The sequence below is a fragment of the Phocoena sinus genome, chromosome 16 (assembly GCF_008692025.1).
Source record: "Phocoena sinus isolate mPhoSin1 chromosome 16, mPhoSin1.pri, whole genome shotgun sequence".
In the NCBI taxonomy this organism is placed as follows: domain Eukaryota; kingdom Metazoa; phylum Chordata; class Mammalia; order Artiodactyla; family Phocoenidae; genus Phocoena; species Phocoena sinus.
The window spans coordinates 46,401,818-46,415,194 of NC_045778.1; the positions used below are offsets into that span (position 1 = coordinate 46,401,818).

At 42.2% G+C, this 13,377-nt stretch overlaps 1 protein-coding gene across 8 annotated transcripts in view; it reads right to left on the minus strand.

The window, feature by feature from the left end:
• SGMS1 (sphingomyelin synthase 1) overlaps positions 1-13,377 on the minus strand; it is a 297,752-nt gene that overhangs the window by 79,258 nt on the left and 205,117 nt on the right. The window lies entirely within an intron of this gene.

Sequence of the window (13,377 nt, forward strand, 5' to 3'; positions counted from 1 at the left end):
TGAATGTAAGATTATGGACAATTCTCTCTCTCTTTACATTTGAAATCTAATTTTAAAACGTGTTAAAGCTATAAGCCTTTGAAACACCTGAACCTCCCAAAATATATTTAATGAGCTAAAAGGTTTTTCAGGAGAGTTCTAAGGGAGAAAAACTCAAAATAAGAAATGAAGTAGAGAAAAAGAAGGCAGCACAGACATCAAGTTATCAACTTGGGTTCAAGGTCAAGGCTGAGTACTTGTCCCTTTCTAATGTTTTAAACAAAATGATGAATTATGCATTGCATGGTGTTAGGGAACAAGAAACTGCTCTGAAATCCAGCAGTTCAGAGCCGTGGAATGCAGAAAACAACCCGGAGGGAAAAGTCTTTAAAAAGCTCTCCTGGAAAGTCTATTCTTCTAAATTCACAAGAAAGCAGTAAAGAAATGCACTAGCAAACAACCACTACACACAAATAAAACCATAACCCTATATATTGTGAAATCCTTTGGCAAATATTTATAAAGCGTCAGAGATAAATCTCAAATTGAATTACTTCATGTGCAATTATAATTCTAGGTTGTACCAAATATTTTCACAAGCATTCAACAAAAAGCCTGGGATGTCATCTGGTTGGATGGCATTTCATAAATGTAGCATGCACCAATTCCTGATTATCCAGGAATTTATCTAAGGTTTAAGAGGCAAACAATAAAAAAGAAAATGAAAGAAAGTTAATCTTCAACAGTCCCTTACTGATAAGTCACCATATGGATAACACAGGTAATCAAACCATACAGTGTTCAAAGTCTGAGGAAAATGATTAAGTACCATCAAGGGAAAAAATAGAAACCACTCCAAAATATACACATCTAGTTCTACTGCTTGGTTGAACGAAAGAAAAATAAAGGTTCTGAGAAAAGGGTGAGCTTTCTTCTCCCTGTGCCAGTTATGAATTTACTGTCTGTCTGCCATAAGTTCACCCTTTACTGCCTGATCTGCATAAATGGATCTGGGCCCCTGAGATATTTTTTCCCTTGCTCGCTTGCATGATGTTGTTAACCAGTGTCAGCAAGAGATGCTGGAAAGACACCGCTGTAGAAGGCCCCGTGCCTCCTGGTTCCGGCGCACTCCTTGGCAGCCTCCTGCCGTATGAGCAGCTTCGCTGGCACCCGTCTACTGCTTTTGTAGTGGAGTATCCCCATCCATATCTCCCTGTGCACAGCGTTCCCCGGCACCCCAAAGGATGGATGGTGCCTTTTCAGCAAGTTCCACCAGCCTGGCACCACAGCAATTTCTCTGCCATACAGTGGGCTGCAGCCAGGAGCATTCTCTCCAGCAAGGTCTGGATCGGGTATGAGGTGTGGCCTTTGCCTCAGGGGCCCAAGGGCCGTTGGTTGCTCCCTATTATCTATTATTTCTGTATTCTAGAGCTCTGTTTACTTCTTATTAGCCAGGCATCATTGTTCCAACCCCTTGTCATAGCTAATAACTCTCAATATTTAACTGCTGCCCTGTTCAAACTACTGTATGGTATCTGCCCCCCGACTGCACTGACTGACACACTCTCTTTGTCTACCAGCGTTCCTGCTGCAGGCCCCATGGCAAACTACACAAGTGAAAGAAAGAGCAAGAATTTGCATTTTTCCATTTCTGTCCCTGGCTGCATGGCCTTAAACTACCTACATTCTCTCATCCTCAGTTTGCTCACCTCTCAAAAAAAAAAAAAAAATATATATATATGTATATATAATGTATCCTTGTGTTATTTATAATATTAATGCTGTGAGGAGTAAGTTAAGCTAGCATAGGCAAACCACGAATCCAGTACCCAGCCCAGACAACTTGACATGTCTTTAGTTATCCACACCTAGCACCCTGACACATGGAGAGCTTGAGCCCAAATCTGCCGAATACCCCATGCTCCAAAGATCAGGAGAGGTTATCCATTCAGAAAACAAACATAGCAAAAAAAGACAGAAAAAACCCATACTCATAATCCTCACTTTTCAAGTTATTTTCACAATAAAATTCTAAATAACAGTCATAGAAGGGCAGAAAGTAAGAAGCACTGATTTTTCATTGTATTAAAACTTCTCCCACTTAGATGAAAATCACTTCAGGGAGAAAATCTGGTTATCCCTTGAGGATTTCCTGGTTAGATTAGACCTGGGCAATTTTAAGGTTAAATTCCACGTCATGAAAAAAAAAGACTTTTTTTGGAGTATGGTGGGAGGAAGGAAAAGAACAGTAGGGAGAGGCACTCCCTTGTAGGTTAAGGGTTGTCATCATTCCGCACCCCTCGTTCACCTTCTCACATAAACATGGTCACCAAGTCCCACCAATTCTATTCCACAGACTTCTCCTAAATGGAATATGTCCTCTCTTGCTTGGAACCACTGTCGCTGCCTACAGCCTGGCCTTCTGAAGGGATCACGTGGGTTATTACAATCCAGTGGGTTATTACAATCCAGGAAGATATAAGATCCTCCCTGCCATCAAAGTTTAGTAGCTTAAAGATAGGATAACATTATTTAAACCTCCCCGCCGCCCCTGTGACACCATCATGCTCCTACAGGAGACCACTCTTCCAGCCTCTGCATTCTGGTCTCCCTCAGTGACTCAAGGAACCCCAAAGTGTCAGGCTGTTTCAGGGCTCCAAGTCTTCACAGGGGCTGTGAACCTGGCCTAGAATGCCTCGTGTAGGCCCCACTCCCGTTCCCTGGCAAGTCCTGCTCACCCTAAGGCCCCTGGCAGAGGCCTCCTTGAAGACAGGATTAGTTCCACTGAAATGGACCTGCATTCCAGGTCTTGAGCTCCTCTAGGGCAGAGGCCAGCTCGTACTCGTCTTTGAACATCTGGCCATTACATGGAAGCAGCAGCAAGTTTACTCATGACTGGGAATAATAATACCTACCTTATGCAGCAGCTGTGAAGGAAAGAGATAAGGCCTAACCATTGTGAGCAGCCATAGGACATAATACAGATAATGAAATATACAGGTTTAGATCAGAGCTCTCTGCAATGATTTCATGCTATGAAAAATAGCTGAAGGCTTTACATTATGATTCCTAATCATATAGCCATTCACTTGGTGAACAAACATTTATCGAATGCTTACTTTATGCTAGGTGCAAATTAACTTTTATCATAAACCATCACATGAGTCAGGACAGTAGTGGACTCAGTGTAGAAAACAGGATAATTAAACTGAATTTAAAATCTCTATGAGATTACAGATATTATTACAATATTAAAGATTACAATATTATTTTAAAATATTGGGAGAAAAAAGTCAATGATCCAAAGCTGATGGCATACCAGGAATTGATTTATTTTCTATTTCTGTATAATCAGTGTAGTATTTTTAGTTGCCAGGGGATGTTCTTTTCAGAGGCTCCGCTTTTCCCTAGTTTGAGCCAAAATGACAAACCACAGGGATTCTGAGAAGATAGCACTCAGGATAACTGGGCTAGTCCAGACGGTTAATTATTAGACCCTAATAATCTTCCCCCAGAAGATTCCTGCCCTGGTTCCCTATCTCCAGGCCCTCCCCTCTCCCACTCATTCTTCTTACTCATGATACTACATTCCTAGGTTCCTCATCTTCCCTGCCCACTTAGAGAGGGCACTGGCTTCTACCTTTTTAATTTGGTGGCTGCAAACATATTCTTTATTTAAAAAAAAAAAAAAAGTGAAAGCTTTCTGTGAAAAAATCTTCCAAACAATGCACTTCAGTAGATTTTGAACCAATCTGTTAAAAACCTAAAAATGTACTAAGTGCCAGGGACCTGGACTACCAAGATGCGTGGAACACAGTCCCTGCCCCAAGGAGTTCACAGTCCATCTCAAGGGAGGAACACGTAATGCAATCTACTAAGTGATGTATGGAAAAGAGCATGACTGCACACGCCTGGAGGCCAGGACGCATGAGGTCACCTTATATTGGTTGGCCAAAAAGTTCGTTCAGGTTTTCCTGTAAGATGTTACGGAAAAACCCGAATGAACTTTTTGGCGAACCCAATACATAAGAGGTGCTCAGCTCACCAGATACCAGCTGCGTTGGTCCTGGGCTGATAGATCCATCCCTTCTGGTCCCTGACTCTGCTCTGCGTTGTCACAGGGGATCAACATGCTGGATTCAACCAATGGGAGGCGCTGGCAGAAGACTGGAGAGCAGAAGCTGCCAGGGGTACTTCTCACCTTCCTGTCCCGGATCTCCTTTGTGGCTTTGGCTTTTATCTGCCCCTGAGCTCCAATAACAGCCTCCACAACTTGTCCCTCCAGCCTGAGACTAGCAATGACTTCCTGCTGGGGCTAATCTCTAGGCTTCTTCAGTGGGCTCCCTGCTGCACCATCACCTGTGGAAGGAACTTCACCAAATACCCTCTATTGTAAATAAAAGTGGCTTCTGTTTTCCTACTTAGGCCCTGACTAGCCAGTTACACTATAATGTGCTGATAATTCACTTTGACTCTCAAAAGCAGTCATGCTCCGCTGGAATTCAAAGTTGAAACTTGATGAAAGCGAAGATTTTCAATAATAATACTAATACCTTCATTTGGCCTAAAAGAGTCAACTTTGTTAAACCCTAGAAATGTTCTGGTTTATATAGGAATTCCTTGAAAATGGATCCAGTGCCTTAATACATATTTTCCTTAAGGCTGAATCACCTTCCTGGGGTGAGATGATGTAAATGTTCTGTATCTGTTCTGCCCACCATGGTAACCACCAAGCACGTATAGCTCTTGAGCACCGGGATGTGGTTAGCATGACTAAGAAACAGAATGTTTAATTTAATTTTATTTAATGTGCTTAAATATCTGCAAGTGGCCAGTGGCTGCAGGACTGGACAGCAGAGGTCTAGCATATGGTCATCTCCATTGTGGGGAAGAACTCCTGCTGCGGGTGTTTCTGTGGGCGTTGGCAGGGAACAGGTGGATACAGAGAGAAGCACTGTAGAACTATCAGCCCTTTTGTTCATTCTATTTACGATTTAAAAATATAACAACCCCTGGCCTACCAGATCTCCAACCACAGGAACACACAATTTACTCAGATAACTTAGTTAACAAACTTTCAGAGAATAAACCTCCTTTGAACACAATGGTAGCTTGAGAATGAAGGTCTGGAGAAAATGTTGGTTGGTGAGAAGTATAGGGCTCAGTCCATTAAGAGGAGGAGCTCTCTGGAATTGTAAATAACATCAGAATCTTGCTTTGTGTTCCCTATTCTTCAACCCAGTGGGAATAACCTCCTGCTTATTCCCTACTGCGTTGTCCCAGTCCAATCCTTACTTTCTTTCCAAGAGGATTCTCCTAGAGTCTTCCTAGGGCCATGTGGTTTTCACACGACATATCTCCATCTATCCTGGGGCTGCTGCAATTGTAAGAGGCATTCCCTTTGATCTAGACCGGTGATGGCTAGTTTCTGGGTTACAAACATTCACTTTCACATCTCTGACCTTTATGTGGACATCATCAAAGTAAATGACATCAGGTTCCTGCTTCTCCTGAGAGTTCTGCTCCCAGAAGTAAATGCTAAAGGTTTAAGAAGGTGACTCTCCCAGACCACTAGACTGATATTATCAAACCATTGCTGAATAGCACAAAATCACTTACTATCAACAGTACTTAACTGCAGGGAATCGTTTCAGTATATCCGTGGGAATATAAAAATATTAAAAGGAAAGGACAGTTTTACATGAATAGACTTTAAAAGTACCACAGCTTCCAGAACCCTAATGCCCCAAAGACTTGGCCATATTATCCTGAGAACCAAATAAAAGTATACTTCATAAATGTACAAGAATCTTAGCAATACAAAACCGTACTGAAAAATTCTACTGTGAAACGTGGGCTATGAACTGCTGTGATTGGGGACTTCTGTAATTGTTTAGTAATTTGTGCAATTTAAATGAGAATTACAGGATACACTAACTGGCAAAGTAGGAAGTACTTAGTTTACATGGTAACTGTAACGATAACAATGTATTCTAGTTTGCTTTACTCATGTTTACATGAGTCACTCACAATAGACCATCACACTTCCAGCATGAATAAGCATTCCGTTACACTCATTTTTCTTCTCAACATTTTCGAAAAAGCAAAAAATATACTATCATTAGGATGGGAATCACACTCTTATGTTGCCAGTCACAACGTAAGAAAAGGACACTCACGGTGAAGACAAGCAACAGTGGGGAAGCCAGCTAGTCCGTGCAGAGTACTGCATCTTGGTGGACTTACCACAGTCCAAGGCTGGCCCTTGAACCTTGCAATTCATAAATATGGTGATCAAGAGAGGGTTCAGGCTAACCAAACTCAGGGTGACAGTAAAGTAAAAATGTCAATTTAATACCATCATGAAGACTGGATGGTGGATGCTGATATCTGCTGATCCTGTGTCTCCTGGAAAGTATAATTCATTAGGAACCCAAATTATAATCAGAAGGATGCATCACGGGCATGGAAGGGTAATGTGTTTTGTGGCTTCCTGTGTGGCCCGACACTGCACTGTGAGGTTAAGGTAGGCTGGGGGGGGGGGGACTTCCCTGGTGGCGCAGTGGTTAAGAATCCACCTGCCAATGCAGGGGACGCGGGTTCGAGCCCTGATGCAGGAAGGTCCCACATGCCGTGGAGCAACTAAGCCCGTGCGCCACAACTACTGAGTCTACGCCCCTAGAGCCCGTGCTCCGCAACAAGAGAAGCCACTGCAATGAGAAGCCTGCGCAACCCAATGAAGAGTAGCCCACGCTCGCGGCAACTAGAGAAAGCCCGTGTGCAGCAACGAAGACCCAGCACAGCCAAAAATATTAAAAAAAAAAAAAAAAAAAAAGGTAGGCTCAGGGGTGTTCAGTGGGGAGGGCAAGACCACAGTCTAAGTCAGGTTGGGAACCTAACCATTTGATTTCAAAAGCCCACAGAGGGCCCCACCACTGGGATAAGATCCATACGGAGACCTGCTGATACTATAGTGGGGCAGGGGACCTTCTCCCGTAGAGAGGCCAGCATGGCCTCTCCAAGTTCCAGTCTGCAAAATTCCCCTTCAAACAGATCCCTTCTCAGACTAGCATGCCAGTACCTTTAACTAAGTTATAATTCTGCCCTAGAAGCCATTTAATCTCTTTACTTACTTTCTCTATCTTTGCTGTGATTCATTCATTACAGAGGTGTTTTATAGTTTCTTTGGGGGTCTTATCTTTTTATCCAAGTCAGAAAGTGGAAGGGATCTCCCTGTTGGCCCTCATGAGGGTACACACACCACATTTAGGGTAGGAGCCAACAACTCCACAGGGAGATGAAGTCTTTACGAATTTCAGGGAAGGGGGACAGACAGCTTTAAAAAAAAAAAAAAAAAAGAAGCAGCAGCACAGAAATCTCCAACCACAACTGATATTGAAAGAAGCATATTTTTAGAAAACCATTAAACGCCAAAAATACAAGCTAACAGACCTCAGACATGGAGAATGAGCTATCCTATTACACTCTACTTTGACATTTTAAATCTCTTTGTTCCTTTTATGTCTAAAATGTGTTGGGGCCTTCTGGTGAGACTCTAGTTTCAAAACCCAAAGAAATCTATCTTTAGATCTGTTGACTCAGCACAAGGCTGGAACTTGGATTTTGGTATCAAATACCAAAGAGTTTCACCAAGCCGGTGCCCAAGGGCCTTTGTAAATCCACAGTCAGCCTTCCAACACTTTTTTTCGGCAGCTCATGGAATTTTCTAGTCTCATCCACCTCTGAGAAATCAAAATGATACATATAAGGATGTACCTAAAGTGGAGCAGTCATCTGTCAGGTCTCAATAATTGTGGTCAATGGCACCATCTAAAATAGTGATGTATCTATTAATCCCATTTAGTTTATCATGAACCTGACTTTCAGCTTTGCTTTAATATCAAACTCTTGCCTTCTGACCCCACAGAGGTATGCAATTCTGTGTAACCAATTCGGGATTCTCCGTTAGAAGCACTGAGTTTTTGCCAAGAATGCTTACCCAGAAAATCAGGGGCAGCTTGAGACCATGAGGGTCTCGAATGCCACCTTCTATTTCTGCACAATCGGGAGAGTTAAGCAAGCTTGAACGTTAGCTTAATGACAGCCTCCGAGCACTAACAGGGCTTAGTCTGCGTTATAAATTCTCCAAAGGGTGTTTTGATCCCCTTTGATCCATTCTACATGCAGCTGCTGCACTTCACCTTGGGGCTGCCATCGCTCTCCTGGTACGAGCCAGCCATGAACTCTCCCCACTGCTCCAGGAGGAAAAGCTTCCAGATGCCCAGAGAGAGGCAAGCTGCTGGGTGACTAACACTTCTTCCATCTGAGGGCTGAAGTCCCATGTTTACGTGAGGTTTAAACAATTCAGCTCCAATGCAGTTAAGGACCATGAGAAAGAAAATTAGGAGTAGCCTCTCTTAAAAAAAAATCACTAACTTCCACTCTCCAACCTGAGTAAGAGCCTCTTTCTAACTCAGGGAACTTTTCATTGCTGGGTCTCTGACTGCTACCTCCTTGGGAGATGAACATTGCTACAAAACATTCTGCCTTTACAAAGTAGACAGCAGGTGGGTTGTACACACTTGGGGATCTTCCCACCCAAGCCTTATCACACACACACACACACACACACACACGTAATCACACTTGTAAGTCAAATACATTAACTTTCAACTGATTTTACGGATATGCTACATACTGACATAGGTTGCCATAGCAGCAGGAAAACAGTGGGCCTTGTGGATGGACTCCAGACTTCTAGGTCCACAGCTGGTGCACAAGTGGAGGTGACAGGAAGAGTGATCACATGAGAGCTTTGCCTTATCTTTTGGGAGGAGGCTGAGAAGGTACAGAAATCACTAAGACTGCAAAGCTGACACACTTGCACATTCAGTGGCTGGGTATGCTGCTTACATCTTAAGGCACTGGAAAATATATTAAGAAACTGTAATATCAAGAGTGAGATGAAAAAACAGAGCGAATTACACTGCTTAAGGCACTGGAAAATATATTAAGAAACTGTAATATCAAGAGTGAGATGAAAAAACAGAGCGAATTACACTGCTTAAGAACAAACATTACAAGTTTTTGTAGTGGAGCAATTCACAAACCTAGAAACTATATCCTGGCTAGTTCCAGACTAATATGACGTAGGTAACTCTTGTTTTCCATGCAACTCAACCTCTTCCTCAGATAAGCGCTTCTCACCTTGGTGCATATTATGGTCCTTACCTACAAGGCCAAATCAACACTTGCAAAGACATTCACCTCTCCTAATTTCTGAAGACAAGAAGACTTTTTGTTTTCTGTCTTTTATTATTAAGATCTAATTTCTTTATTCATCCTCTTTCCAAATCTTACATTTTAATAAGCACCACTCAATCCCATTGCCAAAAAAGTTAATTGTAACATGGCTTACTACATACAAGGCATGAATGTAAATCTGGTAGCACAGTCCACACTCTATGAAACATGAATTGGGTTTTCACACATAAAGAAACTGGCCCCAAATCACACAGCAGGTTGAATTGGTAGGGCTGAGATTCAAGCATAGGCTTACTGGACTCTCAAACCACTGTAATATATTCCTCCCTGGAACGGAGCAAATAATATTTTACGGTGCTGCTGCTGATAAAAGGTATATGCTGTATACGTCTGCAGATTTCAGAATACATTAACTCTCAAAGGCCCTTTCACAAATATACTCTTAAAGCTACTCTGTGATGTCCCTAAAGCAAAGATCAGTATTCAAACTTCACAAAGAGAAACACACATATTGAAGACTTAAGCCAGGGTTTCTCAGCCTCAGCACTACCGACATTTGAACAGGATGATTTTTAGTTTGGGGGCTGTCCTGTGCGTTGCAGGACGTTAGCAGCATCCCTGGCCTCTACCTGTCAAATGCCAGCAGCACATCTTCCCACCCCAGCTGCATCCATCAGAACTACGTCCACATGTCCCTTGAGGGGTAAATCACACCCCAAGGAAAGCGACTGAGTTAACTGCCTGGTTAAAGGCAGTACTGATAACCAGGAAAGAATTCTACTAAATCCTAGTTTAATGGAGATTTCTCTTATACCAAGCTACAGCTCCTTAAGAGAAAGCACTTGTTAGACTGGATGAAATATCTCAGAATTCAGAATGTGACCACCTCTGCTTCACTTCACAGTATATAATTACTCTTTCTCAGCTTTTACACTAAGGTAGACGTCTCCAGCGTCTTCAACCACTGTTCATATAGTTTCTAGACCCTCTCCCAAACCTGATTACTCCATTCTGGACACACACTTAAACGTAAACCCAGAAACAGGCACAACATTGCCACAGGAAGAAAACGCAGTAGCAACAAAAGACTAAAACGCGGCACATACAATTTACAGTCAGGCTCTGTTTTTAAGCACTTCTCCTGAATAATCTAATTTGATCCCTAACATTTTCAACGGCCGTATGAGGGAAGTACTATTATCTACATCTTATGAATGAAGAGACTGAGGCACAGAGCGCTCAAATAACCTGCCCAAGGGCAGGCTCCAAAGTCCTTGTTCTTAACCACTATCTACAGTTCTTCAAAGAACTGTGGGATTATCACCTCCTTGGTTCTAAATTCTCTGTCTCTACTAGTGTGTGTTTTGTTGTCCAGCTGTATCAAACACCCTCATTAAGGCAAACTGCGGGCACCTTATTCAAGTCTGACGTCACCCTACTGATCAGCCCTCTTCAGGTATAAGACACAAACCCACTTACCTATACTATTGTCCACCCACTTTGTCCACCTTGAGTAAAGCACACACAGCCCTTTGTTAAATGTTTTTCCAGAGCAGACATGTCGTATCTATGGCATGTCCTGATATACTAGTTCAGCAACTATCGAAAAAGAAAGGTCAACTGGAGATGAGTGATGCTAGATACTGATCACCACCACGGTTTTTTAAGTGATCCCAATCCATCTTTTCAAAAATGTGATCTATTAGTCTGCTAAACAGCAACATACACTCTGCAGCTAAAGTTTCCAGAATTTACCATCTCCCTGGTTTTCAAAACCTAAGTTGTCTGGCATACTTCCTTCTCTCCATGATTTTCTCAAGATCACCCCCAAATGGTTTTATCATCACACTGGCATGTCCTTTCAACATCCTCAAGAATTCCAGTCACTTCAAGCAGCTAGGGTTTAGAGAGGTTTAAGGAGGAGGTCAAGGCATCCTTGCTTTGCTTGGGAAGCTGGGTGGGTGTTCAGTGTCATAGAGATGGCAAAAATGATGAGGGAGGGTGTGAGCCACACTCGGTCCTGGAATAGATATTGTAGTTCGTGGTCTTCTAAGAAGGTGCCATTGTTCTCTTGTATGTTATATGACATCCCAACAGATGATCCAGCAGATGGACTCTCAGAATTGGCTGCCCCTGGTGAGACACGCTGAGCCTTTCCCATCTAACAAGAAAAGCTTAGCGTTCAGTGCGCCTTTCATGACCTTACCATTCCTAACAAACAGGTTCAACATTAACCTAAGTGCTAGCAGAAATTTAAAATCACTTCACATAGCATATAAAATACTGCTGGAGTGCACTCAGACATTCAACCATTGGATGTCCACGGACCCAGCTGCTTGGTGTTACAATTAGAGAACAGCCAAGCTGTCCTTGATGAGGAGAAGAATCTGCACATCCAGAACCAGAAGGGCTTCAAGGAAGAAGGCAGGAGAAAGTTCCTCCAAACCAGCAACTATTAGGCAGCCTCAGGTATCAACAGGCTCATGTTAGTTAATATTTGAAAACCACAAGCTTCCAAAGTAAATGCATTATTCCTTGAACTTTGATATTTTGGTACTGGGGCAATGCGGAGCTTTTAAAACTCCTTAAAAATCTTCTTTGAACCCAGAACCACCTCTGGATTATTTCACACAGAAAAATCAACACTATATTAGGAGCAATTGGGGCCACATGGGAAAAATTACAAACCTTAAATGTTACCTTGTATTATAAATTAAATTAACCAACTGTGAAATCTGGAGATTATGTAACCTTGCTGAGGCTGTTTCTTCATCACAAAACAGAGATGATAACACCTCTACCTCTCAGCATTATTGGGAAAAACAGAATGAGGTAGCAGGTGCAAAGCATCTCACTTAAATGTTCAGCTCTGTTACAACTATTAGGTAAAACTTGAATCAAAATTAAAATTTAATTATCCCTTTAGATTTTAGACATATTTTCCCATGCTCACCACCTGAGGGGGATTTTCCAAGTACCCCAGTGGACTTAAGGCCATTTCTGTCAATATCACAGTCTGTTTCCCCAAAGAAATGGGATCCCAAGGTGTTACCTCTCACAGGAGGTGTTTGATCAGTTAAACACAAAGCAAGTTGAGTTTACCCATTAGCCCATGAGCACAAAAACAGTGGACTAGGAGTTCAAAGTGTAACTAATTAAAAATTCTAAAAAACATTTTAATTATTCCATTTGGAAGTGATTTCTTTCTAGAGTAGTTTCCTTTATAGAGCTAAAGAAGTCAGTTGCAAAGCACTTTTCTCTTTCTTTCTGTTACAGAGCTTGTCTACTGCATTAGAGTCTGTATCTTCAAAAATGAAGTGTAAAGATACTATTCATACCTCTATAATTCATATTTGGAACTTCATAATTCAGTTTACATTCTCCTGTCATCCTTTATGCTACAGGGGAGTCTTCAGCCCGCCTTTTCAGCACAGTCAGTGTTTCTGATGGTGATACCTGTCTGTTGCACTATGTCCTCAGTAAAACAGCAATAATCACAAGATCATGCTTCTCCTGCCCTCTACCTCCCCATCCCTCTTGGAAGAAAATAATTTGCCTGCACCATACAAACTGCTATGCATTTGCTGACTAACTTCTTACATTAAAAAGCAGTTTTAATTAAGAGCAGATTTTTAAAAGAAGCTCACTATTTCTACATAAATTTAAAAGTGATAATCAGTTCAACAGGGTCAATAGACCTTAGGTCTCCCGGTTCCCATTACAACCTAAGTAACATCTACACATACCAAACTCAAATAGGAGAGGGAGGGGGGAAAAAAAGCAAGTGCCATGCATTCTCTCGGTGTATTTATTTCCACAAATTCCACAAGAGCAGTTACCTGGCCATAATAAATAGAAAGCATGGCTGTGGAGTAAACATGCCCATTCCAAATCACAGGGAGCACGTGCTTCCTTCTGGCATTGAGCGCAGATCTCACTCACCAGCTCACTCCGAACCAGCCAAAGAAGTTGGCTGAAGGACCTTTTTGTACAGGGACTGGAATCTGAGGAAGTGAGTGGTTCCCCAAAACTGAGTAACCAAGCTGTAAATATAACCCCACTACCTCAAAAACCTCCATTAGGAAAGCCGGATAACTCCAAACCGAAACCACCCCCTGGATCCTTGGCTGTCAA